Genomic DNA, 12,717 nt, shown 5'->3' with positions numbered 1-12,717 from the left:
TCAGACACGAGGCTGCCGTGGGGGCCCACCTCTCCTCCATTCCTTCCCTGGTTTATTGATGTCACCCTTGGACCCCAGCAGGGCTGTGCCCAGCCCCGTGCTTAGTGGTGCCGGAGTTCCGCCAAGCCTGGATCCCATCCCTGAGAGGCTCCTGGGCCTGTGTGTGTGGAGGATGCAAGCACGTTGGCTCTCTTGTGATCAGGGCTGGGGGGAAAGGGTAGACTATGGGGCCAAATGCTGCTGAGGGCGGCGGAGGTGGTCAGCGAGGAAGCGAGTACCCCCTGCGTTCCACCTCCACCTCTACACTGTGGTCCAAGCCACCTGCCTCTCACCTGGACACTAATAACCAAACTGGGCTCCCTGCTTCCTTCCTCACCTGTCCGCCAATCCATTCTCCATACAGCAGCCAGAGTGATCATTTAAAAGTGTATATCAGGGCTTCCCTGGTGGCGCAGTGGTTGAGAGTCCACCTGCCGATGCAGGGGACACGGATTCGTGCCCTGGTCCGGGAAGATCCCACATGCCGCAGAGCAGCTAGGCCCGTGAGCCATGGCCGCTGAGCCTGCGCGTCCAGAGCCTGTGCACCGCAACGGGAGAGGCCACAACAGTGAGAGGCCCGCGTACCGCAAAAAAAAAAAAAAAAAAGTGTATATCAGATCCATCCACCTCTCTCCTTAAGACCTTGCAATGGCTTCCAATCAACTGCAAATAAAATCCAGTCTCCTCCTCGAGTCCTGCGAGGCCCCACGTGACGTGGCCCTTGCCCACCCCCCTGCCTCCTCCTGGATGTCTCTTCCTCTCATTCGTTGTGCGTGCTCCAGCCACACGAGCACCCTTTGGTCTCTCGATCGTCTCAAGCTGGTCCCTGCTCCAGAGCTTCTGTGTTAGCTGTCCCTCTGTTTGGAACACTTGGCGCCAATGTCACCTTCCCTGATCACCCACTTGGCAAACAGTCCCCCTTGACACCTTCTAACATGCCACCCTTTGTACTTTATAGCATTATCACTATCTGGAATCATACTTTTTTTTTTTTGTCTCCACTCAGGCAAGCTTCCTGAGAGCTGCACTTTGTCGTGCTCAGCCTGATACTCAGCATGTGGAACAGTGCCTAGAAGGTGCTTAGTTAATTTAGTGAACATTAACTGAGCATCTCCTAGGGACCAGGCGCTGTATTGGATGCTGGGACTGAAGTGATGAATGCGGCAGACTGGGGTCTTGTCCTCTCGGAGCTGCATTCTGGAGGATATTCGTTGACTGAAAGGAGGCAGGGAGGCAGGCGGGTGTGATAGTAAAGATGTACGTATTTAATGAATGAAGTGATCAGGTGACTTTTAATCAGGACAAGGAGGGGAGGACATTCTGAATATGAGCCATCTACCTTCTGGGCACTTTATAGTGATCGTGTCATTTTATCCTATTCACCATGTTGTCGGTGATTGTGTCCCCATTTTACAGAAAGGTCCCACAGCTAGAAGCAGGGGAGTTAGAATCGATATCTGATTCATTCGGTGTCAGAGCCTCTGCCTGGTGTCCCATGATGCTGAGGCACAGAGGAGTGACAGCATAAGCCAGCCGCCGCCTCTTCCTGTCTGACCAGTCCAGCCGCCTCAATACCCTCTAAGTCACGTGGCTACTTCCTGGTCTCAGCCTTTCCCCTACTCCCCGGTCCACTGCCATAGCTTCTTGCCTGGCCTCCCCTCTTCAGACTGGTCTTCTCCAACTGTCTTTCCTATGGCAGATAAGTGACCTTTCTAAAAACAAACCTCATCATGCCTAAAACCTTGTGCTCAGTCCAGACTCCTGGCTCTGACCCACAAGGCCACGCTTCCCCTGGCCATGCAACTGACTACTCTGATTCTTCCTCTTCCTTGGGGCCCTGAGATGGTGCTCAGGGCACTGCACACCTCCCACCTCCATGCCCTTTGTGCACTGTGCTTGCTCTGCCTGGAATGCTCTTCCTCATGTCTCCACCTGAAGATCCCCGCCCCCCACATCCCACTATTCCAAGGTAAGGGTGGTCATCCTCTTACAACTGTCAGGCTGTGTTGAAAGGGCTTCTTGGTGCTTCTGTCCATGCTCGAAAGCAGGGACTGTGTCTTAATAATAGAATCCAATATTGATTAGGTTGTGGAGTTGATAATCCATTATCTCATTGGAAAAAGTAGGCATTATTACTTCCATTTTATAGATGAGGGAACTGAAGTTCAGAAAGGCGTTGCTGATTTGTCCAAGGACAAAGACTTGAACAGAGAAGAGTTGAATCCACATGCCCGACTCCAGACTTAGTGTACTTTCCTTGTCTGCACAATCATCCCGAGGACAGGCAGTAAACACCCTCTGGGTGCCAGGTTCTGTGCTAAGTGACCACAACACTGGAGACAGAAGCCACGTCCAGGCACTGTGCTCCTCTGCTGGTGTCTGTTTACAGAAGGGTTGTGATATTGGAGTTTAGGACACACAGAGGACCTGCCACTTGTCCCTAAAAAGCACCATCTTTTAGGGTCATCCCAGAGCTCCAGCTTGTTGAGAGCCTTTGGGATCCTGGCTCTGTTGCCCACTCTTTCTGCTCTGCCTCCCAGCTTTGTCCATCCACAGATCTGAGCACTGGACCTCTCCAACCTCATCCAAGTCGCCAATAAACAATCAGATCAGAGCCATGGAAAGAGCCGTGGGGTGTGTCACCCCAGACCACCTGCTCAGACAACCTGGGCATAAGAGATTGCCACATAATTAAGTCTCATCAAGTCTTGAGCGTCCCAGCCAGCCTTGGCGAGACCTCCCAGGTTTCCTACACAGAGATTGGGAGTGGCGGCCCACTGCACCTGAGGCAGATGAAGTCACCTAGGGTCAGGGCCGTGTGGGGTTTGCCCTTGCATGTCCAGCACCCAGCATGGCGCCTGGTACTCAGTGGGTACCCAGTGAAGGCTTGTTGAATGGAGGAGTGGGTGATTTGTTATTAGTGAACCCTTTTGGCCCACCTGTTACTTCCTTCTCATCCTAAACAGGAATGTCCTGGTCAGCCCCTGTCCTCAGCCCTTTTCACATTTATCTTAACTACTGCTCTGACCTTGCTTTGTGCCCATAAGGACAAATAGCTCCCAGTATATATTCAACCTGGGACTTTCTCCTCGTCTGCAAGTCCTCATCCATCCAGTTCCCCATCTCTATACCCCCTTCATCTCCATCCATCCAATAAGCATATTGAACTCCTCCCACAGGAATTACTTCAGGGTAACCAATCAGAAATAGTCCCTGCCTGAATGGCGCTTTCATTCTTCTAGCAAACAGACACCAAGTGCACAACCACATAAAAACACTTGTTAGAAGTGCAGTAAAGCAGAAGCACTGCTTTATCAGAGTAAACTAAGTGGTACCTGGTTCATCCTGGGTGTGTGTGTGTGTGTGTGTGAGGGAATGCTTCCTGAAGGAAGTGACATTTAAGCCAAGAGCTGCATTGTCACAAAAGCCAAGGAGTGAGTGTATTTCAAGAAGGGTGGTGGCAATGGCTTCACATGCTGCTGAATTAACTTCAGGGAGATTGTTGAGATGATTTGGCATAAACCAGACTGGATTGGGTGGAGGAGTGAGTGAAAGATGAGGAAGTAAAGGCAGCAAGTGTAGATAACTTGAGAAACTTGGCTGGGAGCGGAGGAAAGATGTCAGGGTGGTAGCTATGAAGGATGTAGATCTGAGAGAATCTTGGAAAAAATGTTAAATTATTTTTTTAAGATGGGAGAGACTTAAGCGTGTTACATGCTGCTAGAAAGGAGCCATAGAGGTAATAGAGGAGATACATCGAGATAAAGGCGGGAAGGGAGGGTTCGACCTATCTATCATTCCTCCACTTAAGAAATATTACTGAGCAGCTGTCGTGTGCCAGGCACTTTGAAAAAGGCTGACAAGGTACTTGCTTTTACGGAACTTATTTTTTTTAGGGAGGAAGGCAAGACATAAGTAAATAAGATAATTTCAGCGAATGGTAAGTGTGATGAGGAGATAAAATGGGGTGATGTAATGGAGGGGTGGAATCAGGAAAGGGTGAGGTAACAAGGCCCCGGGTGCTACAGGGGTGGTGCAGCTGCCAGATGGCCTGGGGGAGCTGAGCCGTCAGGGGAAGCCAGGGTTCAATGAGGGGGGCGGTGTGGGGAAGGGAACGGTGGGGGAAGAGGAGGAAGGACGCAGGGAGTTTGCTGATGAGGAGGGCTAGTTCCAGAGGCCCCTGGGAGATGGTGAAGAGTGTTAGAGGGTGGATGACCTTGGGGTTACTCTGTAGGTTGTGACTCCACATCCAGCCCTGGGTGACCCTGGGTGCTCAGACTCAACATTACGAACCACAGACCCGTCTCCTTCCCACCAAATCTGCTTCTGACTTCCCAGTCTTGAGGGTGCGGCCACCAGTCTCCTGTTCACCGGTGACTGGCAGCCTGAGATGTGACAGACTGCTCCCCTCTCCTCCTCTGATACAGACGGCTGGGCCCAAACAGACAAGAGTGGAAGGGCTCCCAAATCAAATCCCTCCGGCTCTACTGCTGCACATCTTCCCCGTCTTTCCTGCCCCTCCTCCAGGAGTTTACCTCCATCCCCTCACCCCACCCCACCCCACAGATTCCTTCTCTGCATGCTCTCCCTACTGGTAGGGAGCTCCTAGTCCAATGAGGAAACGGGACATGAGTCTGGAAGGGAAGACCAGTAGACTGGGGAGGCTGGAATCCCAGGGGCAGCAGTGTGGCCTTGCTTTGGGAATCAGGAATGAAAGTCTAGCTGGGCTGGCGGGGGCAGGGGTGTGTGCTATGCCTGCCTGCCTCAGTCCTCACTTCCTTGCATCATGTCCCCTGGGACGGATGCCTTCTGAGCTCTGCCTGCCGCCCCCCCACGATGTCCCTTCCTTTCTTCTCTGCCTGAGCCCCAGACTCCCGCAGAGTGAGCTGCTAACTCTGGGCGGCCGTGGGCTGTTCAGTCGTTCTCCCTGTGACCTATGAGCCATGTTAAGGGCGTTGGTGATTATCCTTCAAGCCACAGGCAACCCCATGCAGAACTGGTGCGGGTCAGATTAGGGTGCTGGTGGGGTGTCTGATGGGTGGGATGGGGGAGGAGGACGTGAAAGAGGTGCGATCAGAGCCTGGTCACCTGCCCACCTGCAGTCTTGGGCGCCTCTTCAGGCTAGTTTCTGCCAAAGTCCCTTCTTCTGCATGGCCTGAGGAACAGGGGACTTTGTCCAGATAGGGGATAAGTCCAGATGGCAGTAAGAACTGGCTGGGAGGAGGTTGGGTTCTGTCAACACCTGGGACCATGGCTCCTGCCCCGTTGGAGAACAGGCGTGGGAGTGTGCTCTGGCTGTGTAGCTGACAAACACGAAGGCAGCGCTCCTGAGGAAGCAGATGGTGCCTCCGCTCGACGCCTGTGGCGGCTTGGCTCTCTTACTCGCTGGTGGTGCAGCAGGCTGCAGCCCTGAGCAATGATCCCAGGGCGCAGAAGCGCGGAGAGGAGGCGCTGCAGCAGATGGCAGCCCTGGCACAACGTCTCCGGCAGCAGGTGAGCGGACATTGACCCCTGAGGTCCTCAGCACTCAGTCCCAGTAGTGGGTCCCACCTTAGGACAGGGCCCCTCCTGTTGCCCCATCTTCTTCAGAAGACAGGGAGCAGCCCCCCACTCAGCTCCCCATCCTGGCTCCTTGTGTCCCTGTCAGTTCCTCCTCCATCTGTGTCCTTTGAGCCCCTTGAAGTCGGGGGCAGTGTATTTTCCCTTTCTCCCAGTGCCCAGCACAGGGCTCAGCAGAACTGTGGGTGTTTACCTGGGCTATTTGTTGAAATAAAATAAACTTATGGAGGTGATTGGAGGTAGGAGGCCAGGGCCCTTTCAGCCCCTGAGCACCCCCAGACCCCACTGGGACAGGACCCTGCTCTACATATTCTGCCTCTCACCCCCCCTCCCCCCGCCAGCACAGGGCTCTGCAAATGTTTGCTGAGCACATGACAGGTGCAAAGCACATGGGGTCACTGGAGATGGGGTCCTCCCAGGAAGCTATGTTTCTTAAAAGGGGGCTTGGACAGCTTGGCTGGGGATAGTGCAAGGCACTGAGGCAAGTCACTGTGGCTGGGCTGGGCCTCGCAGTGAAGCGGTTTAGCTGCGGGTAAGTCAGCAAAGCCTTCCCAGAGCGGCAGAGGGAGCGGGGGAAGGAGAGGCACGGAGACAACTCTGCACCATGCCTGCGGTTTGCCGTGTGGCCTGCAGGATGTGACAGTCCCTTTCTGGGCCTTGGGCTCCCCAACTGCCCCAGGAGGGGTGGGCTGGTGGTGTCTTGGGTGATAGTGGCGGACTCCCTCTGGGAGCCTGGGGAGCGGGGGTTGGGGTAGTGCCTGAGGTGCTGTCCCCGTGCTCTGGAGTTCCTGAGTGTCCTCTGCTGTCCCCTGGACGGTGATTGATGGCCCAGGCAGCTTCTCTGCCCGAGCTGCTGCAGTTCCTGAGAATGTGTATTAATATTAATTGGGGCTAATTAGTTGGATAAATCAATCTGCCCCCAGAGAGCAGCTGCCCCTCCCTGGTTGATGAGGAGGAAATCTGGGCTAATGGGGTTGCTGCGGCGAATCCGTGTGATGGAGAAGATTCCTGTGTGCGCGGGGAGGTCGCATCTGTGTGCATTGGTGAGTTTAGATTCCTTTACTGCAAACAGTAAAGGGTCTGCTTGTGTGTGCCTCCTGCTGGCGTTTTACTGTGTGCTGGATGGGTGTGTGTCTGGCTGTCCGCTGCTTGGGTTTGGTTACGGGCCTTGGTGTATGTGCCTGGCTGGGTGTGTACGTGTTACTGATTGGCGTGTATTCATCTAGGTATGTACGGCTGGCTTGGGTCTGCATGTTTGGTTGAGTGTGTACACATGGTGTCGTGTGTCTGATGTGTGAGGAAGTCTGAGTCTGGGTGTGTCTGGGCATCTGGTTGGTGTCTGTGTGGGTGTCTGGGATAGGTAGTTATTGGCTGGGTACCTGGAGGGGCTTGTCTGATTGGCTGGAGGAGTGTAAAGGGTTTGGGGTGAGGTTACCCATGGCGTCTCCAGCCTTCCCTCAAGGCCTCTTGGCTCTCAGCACCTTATTCTCTTCCCAACATAGCTACACATGTCTGTCCTGGGCACCTTCCCAATCAGGCCACTCCTCTACCAGGGTTACCCTCAAGGCCTCAGATGACCCGCTTTCTGACCCAGGCAGGTGGGAGGTTGAAACACAGGTCAAACCCTCACAGGATTCAAACAAATCCAATTCATTGCCATTTAGGAATATTTCACAAAGGATTCCCCTGGGTCTTGCCTCTGCTGGACCCTGGGGACAGATTCATTATAGAGATGAATCTAACATCTGACCCAGGCTTGCCTTAAAGAGGCTCCCGGTCTGGGTGGGGTGTGATGGAAACAGAGCTGTGCAGACCACGAGGGGAGGCAGCTCAGCTGAGGGTGGAGAAGGCCAGATGCCCAGGGAGCTGTGGGGCTCAGCAGGAGGGGTGATTTCTTCTGTCTGGAGAGGGCTGGTGGGGAAGGCTTCACAGAGAGGTGGTGTTGGAACTAAGCCTTGCAGGATGTGTAGGAGTTTTCCAAAATGAGGAACAGGAAAGGCAGTACCAGAGAGAGAAAAGCCTGAGATAAGGCAGTGTTTCTATAGAATACTTAGAAAATAATATTTGTAGGGTCCACTGGCTGAAGGTTGCTGACTAGGAGGCTCTGGTCACCTCAGGTTGAGGGGTTTTATGACATTAAACATATTTAACAACCACTTTGGAAATATGAATAATAAATCAATCTACTAAAAACGTCAAAATATATTTTCTTTGATTTTCAAACCACACGTGGAGGCAGGACCAGCTGAGCGTGGAGAAGGCCTGACGTACCTGGACCTGTGGGGCTCGGCAGGACGGGGTGATCTCTTCTACACTACTGGGCGGGCCAAAAAGTGCCTTCAGTTTTTTAAAAAATAAAAGCCACATTTTTCATTTTCACCAGGAACTTTATTGAACGACGTATTCACCCTTTTGTTCTACTACCTTCTGCCATTTTTCAGGCAACTTCATAATTCCATCTTCCCAAAACTTTTTATATTTTTGAGCAAAGAACTGTTCCAGGTGCCTTTTACAGTCTTCCAGGGAATTGAAATTTCTTCCACTAAGAGAATTTTGTGAAGACCAAAATAAATGGAAATCCAAAGGTGCAATGTCTGGTGAATATGGTGGATGAATCAGAACTTCCCAGCCAAGCGGTAACAGTTTTTGCCTGGTCATCAAAGAAACATGTGGTCTTGGGCTTCCCTGGTGGCGCAGTGGTTAAGAATCCGCCGGCCAATGCAGGGGACACGTGTTCGAGCCTTGGTCTGGGAAGATCCCACGTTGCCATGGAGCAACTAAGCCCGAGCGCCACAACTACTGAGCCTGCGTGCCACAACTCCTGAAGCCCATGTGCCTAGAGCCCATGCTCCGCAGCAAGAGAAGCCACAGTGAGAAGCCCACGCACCGCAACAAAGAGGAGCCCCCACTCACCACAACTAGAGAAAGTCTGCACACAGCAAAGAAGACCCAACGCAGCCACAGATAAATAAATAAAATAATAAATTTATTTTTTAAAAAAGAAACATGCGGGGCTTCCCTGGTGGCGCAGTGGCTGAGAGTCCGCCTGCCAATGCAGGGGACACAGGTTCATGCCCGGTCCAGGAAGATCCCACATGCCGCGGAGCGGCTGGGCCCGTGAGCCATGGCCGCTGAGCCTGCGCGTCCGGAGCCTGTGCTCCACAGCGGGAGAGGCCACAACAGTGAGAGGCCCGCGTACCACAAAAAAGGAAAAAAACAAAAAAAAAACAAAAAAAGAAACATGCGGTCTTGCGTTATCCTGATGGAAGATCATGCGTTTTCTGTTGACTAATTCTGGATGTTTTTCGTCGAGTGCTGTTTTCAGTTGGTCTAATTGGGAGCAGTACTTGTTGGAATGAATCGTTTGGTTTTCCGGAAGGAGCTCACAACGGAGGACACCCTTCCAATCCCACCATATACACAACATCACCTTCTTTGGTTGAAGACTGGCCTTTGGTGTGGTTGTCGATGGTTCATTTTGCTTGCCCCATGATCTCTTCTATTCCACATTATTGTACAGTATACACTTTTCATTGCCCGTCACAATTCGTTATAAAAATGGAACATTTTCATGACGTTTCAGTAGAGACTTGCATGCGGAAATATGGTCAAGAAAGGTTTTTTCGCTTAACTTATGTCAACCCAAACATCAAAGCAATGAACGTAACCCAGCTGGTGCAAATGCCTTTCAACGCTTGATTTGGATATTTTGAGTATGTCAGCTATCTCTCACGTGGTATAACGTTGATTGTTCTCAATTATTGTTTTGATTTGATCACTATCAACTTCAACTGGTTTACCCGACTATGGAGCATCGTCCAGCGAGGAATCTCCAGTACTAGACTTCGCAAACCACTTTTGACACGTTTGATCAGTCACAGCACCTTCTCCATACACTGCACAAACCTTTTTGTGCGTTTCAGTTGCGTTTTTACCTCTCTTGAAATAATAAAACATAATATTGCCGAAAATATAGCTTTTTTTCTTCTGTCTTCAATATTAAAATGGCTACACAGGGCTTCCCTGGTGGCGCAGTGGTTGAGAGTCCACCTGCTGATGCAGGGGACGTGGGTTCGTGCCCCGGTCCGGAAAGATCCCACATGCCGCGGAGCGGCTGGGCCCGTGAGCCATGGCCGCTGAACCTGCGCGTCCAGAGCCTGTGCTCCGCAATGGGAGAGGCCACAACGGTGAGAGGCCCGCGTACCACAAAAAAAAAAAAAAAAAAAATGGCTACACAAAAATTCACCAATTTTGGTAAGTCTTTTTTTAAATGCAGGGTGATATGACAGCTGTCACATACAATCTAACAAAATTGTTTCAAATTAAGTTAAAGACAACTAAGTGCTACCAGAGCACTTTTCTTACGGAAAAAATCGAACGAACATTTTGGCCCACCTAGTATATATTAAAATGGCTTAAAAGCAATATAAGTTGAGGCTCAATTCTTTCATCAGATTATTCTAATAATTTCCAAATAATTTGTTGATGTTTAGAAAATTTGTGGGGATTGTCTGATGTGGTTGTCATCTTTTGAAGATGTCCCTATCTTTCAAAGCTCTCTCAATAAACTGAGTCATTAGGTGACTTGCAGTCTCATTAAGTAGAGACTTTCTCTCGACACCAATGCATCCATTCTTGGGCTGAGTCTAGCTCAGCTTCTGCTGAAACAGTAGCACTGACACTCACAATTCCTAGGTCTTCTAATGCTCTCTGAGATTTTATATATTCAAGCATCTCTGTTGTCAACTAAGTCATAAAACTGTTATTAGCATGTCATATAAATTACATCGAACCTGATCTTACAGGCCTTGGGAGAACCTGTGTAACATGGTGGTTAAGAGTATGGTAGTTAAGAGAGTGTTGGGCTGCCTGTGTTCGAATCCTGACTCTGATGCTTACATTTAAAATAATTTCTCTGTGCCTTAACCCCCTCATCTCTACAATGGGGTGATGATTATAATTATAGTACACAAGTAAGTTAATAAATGTTTACAGTGGGTATACAGCAAGCACTCTAAGCGATAGTTCTCATTTTAGCAATAAAACTAATGTCCTTGATGAGTGGGCTTTTAGTGAGTTTCAGTGAATTTATTCTAATAGATTTGTTCCATTCATCAGGGTTGGTGAAAAGCTTCCTTGGGCCCTTGAAAGCCCCCCACCCCAGCACTGGCAGAGGAGCAGTCCCAGCAGAGGCCTGCAGGGCCCCCATTTGTGTCTCCTGGCCTGCTCTCCCCACCTCTCCCCAGCTTCCCGAGAGGCTGCCATTTTCACCAGTGGCCACGCAAGGACAGCTGCAGGGGAACGCTAGCCTCAGGGGTCCAGATGGACGCCGGGCACTTGCCCTCAGGGTGTCACCAGGGTGCCACCTCCCCAGGTAGCTATGTGGGAATCGGGATTGGCGTTCAGTCTTGATGGACTCGTGGACCGGCGAGTGCTGGGTGGTCCCTGGTGGGGCTGGTGGGGCTCCTCAGGACTGGGGAGAGAAAGGCAAGGGATGAGCACAGGCTGGCCCTCCGTGGCCCCTGAGGGAGTCAGAGGCTGTGCCTAGAGGAGCCCTTTTCTTGCTGGGCTGTGAAGAGAGGATGCAATCCCAGGCGAGGGGCTAGGGCAGCTGGGGTAGTGCAGTGCTCAGGGCAGTGGCTCTTTGCTAAGTGACTCAGAAGGATTTCAGTATCTTTTAGGCACAGAGGGTGCAGCTGTTGAGGTGCATTCTAGCCAAATGCTCGCCCTGTCCAAGGTGATGCATATCCGGGCCCTCCTGAAAGTCCTTGTGTTATCGACTAGGGTTCTTGGCCTTCCCCAATCCATAGAAATCGACTAGAGGCCAGACAAGAAATGCAGGCAAGGCTTTACTGGGGCCCCTGCTGCAGTGGGGGAACGAGAACAAACAACAGGTTCCCTTGCTTTCTCACTCCCTGAAGGGGGGCAAGCTCGTTTCTTACATGGGATGAGGGTAGGGGTGTGTCCAGGGGTTGGGCCAGAGGGGTGGCTTAGGTGTTTTGCCCACCCCTTAGGTGGTGTTGTGTGCAGGGGGCATGCGCAGTGCCCTGCTTTTGCTCCCGACACCCTGCTTTTGCTCCAGGTTCTGCAAAAGTGGCATTTGGGTTTTTGGTCTCTTTGTATTTTTGGGTCCAAAATTTGCCCCAACTGTGCATGTATGCAGTCATTTTTAGTCCCATACAGTTTCTTTGTATTTTGTTGCTGGAGGAGAGGTGTGTCCAGGTACAAGCACTGCAGCACAGCAGCAAAGGGGCCCAGGTCCCAGCGAAGGGTCCCAGGTCCCAGCCTGTCTCACTTGTGGCAAACAGGCTGGGGAGCTCTGAGCTGAGGCACGGAGATGGCAAAATGGCACAGTGAATAGAAAGATTGGGCAGCAGTATACGGGAGGGGAATAGGCAAGAAGAGGCTGGTGAGATGGGCCCACCGGGACCCAGGCAGAGAAAGGGCCTAGGGCAGTGCCTGGCACCCAGGAAGTGCTTCATCAGAAAAGCTCCCCTCCCAAGAGCCATTAGAGGGTAGCGGTGAAGCTACAGATGACTTGGGCTTAAGTGTCCCCACCTTTATGACCTGGGGCAAGAAAGTTAACCTCTGTGTCCCAGTTGCCTTCATTGGTGAAACTGAAATGATAATAAAAGCACCCATTTAAGGGTTTTGGTGAAGATTTAATGCAATGGGACAGGCAGAGTGCTTGACGTGTTCCTGGTGCTGGGTAAGTACTGGGTAACTGCGAATACTGGTGTATCTATGTGTGAACACGTTATATGTTTATGGTGAAAATCTTTAAACCACCCTGAAGAGAATGGTGTTGCAACTTTATTCTGAGGGCAACTGGGACCTGCAGTCAGATTTGGGTTTTATAAGTTCTGGAAAGGATCACCCAGGCTGTAGTGAAGAGGCTGAGCTGGAGGGGTAGAGTCTAGAGGCAGGGAGGCCAGTGAGGAGGCTGTAAGAAAACTGAGAGACAGAGAAGGTTCTAGGCAGGAAGGAGTCCGAGGTGGGAGATTTGAAGGAGGCAGGACCACCTATTGGCATTGTGTGTGGATAAGAGAATGGTCACTGGGGCTGCACAGGCCGGCATGAATCCAGGTCCTTGGGTAAACAGCTCTCTGTGCTTCAGGG

At 51.5% G+C, this 12,717-nt stretch overlaps 1 long non-coding RNA gene across 2 annotated transcripts; it reads left to right on the top strand.

Annotated features, from left to right (window-relative positions):
• The first annotated feature begins 576 nt into the window (after positions 1–576).
• LOC113621635 (uncharacterized) lies at positions 577–8,013 on the top strand. 2 transcript variants are annotated; one of them, XR_003433245.1, is made up of 3 exons: positions 577–5,532; positions 6,522–6,641; positions 7,838–8,013. It is a non-coding gene; the product is annotated as an uncharacterized LOC113621635 (long non-coding RNA). The 2 variants fall into 2 exon arrangements; XR_003433244.1 differs by having other exon boundaries at positions 7,834–8,013.
• Positions 8,014–12,717: the final 4,704 nt, after the last annotated feature.

The sequence above is a fragment of the Aethalodelphis obliquidens genome, unplaced genomic scaffold (genome assembly GCF_003676395.1).
Source record: "Aethalodelphis obliquidens isolate GAN/ISIS:26980383/991018 unplaced genomic scaffold, ASM367639v1 scaffold9, whole genome shotgun sequence".
Taxonomy (NCBI): Eukaryota; Metazoa; Chordata; class Mammalia; order Artiodactyla; family Delphinidae; genus Aethalodelphis; species Aethalodelphis obliquidens.
Note: the sequence above shows the minus strand (reverse complement) of the source record. Positions and strands in the feature narration are given on the sequence as shown.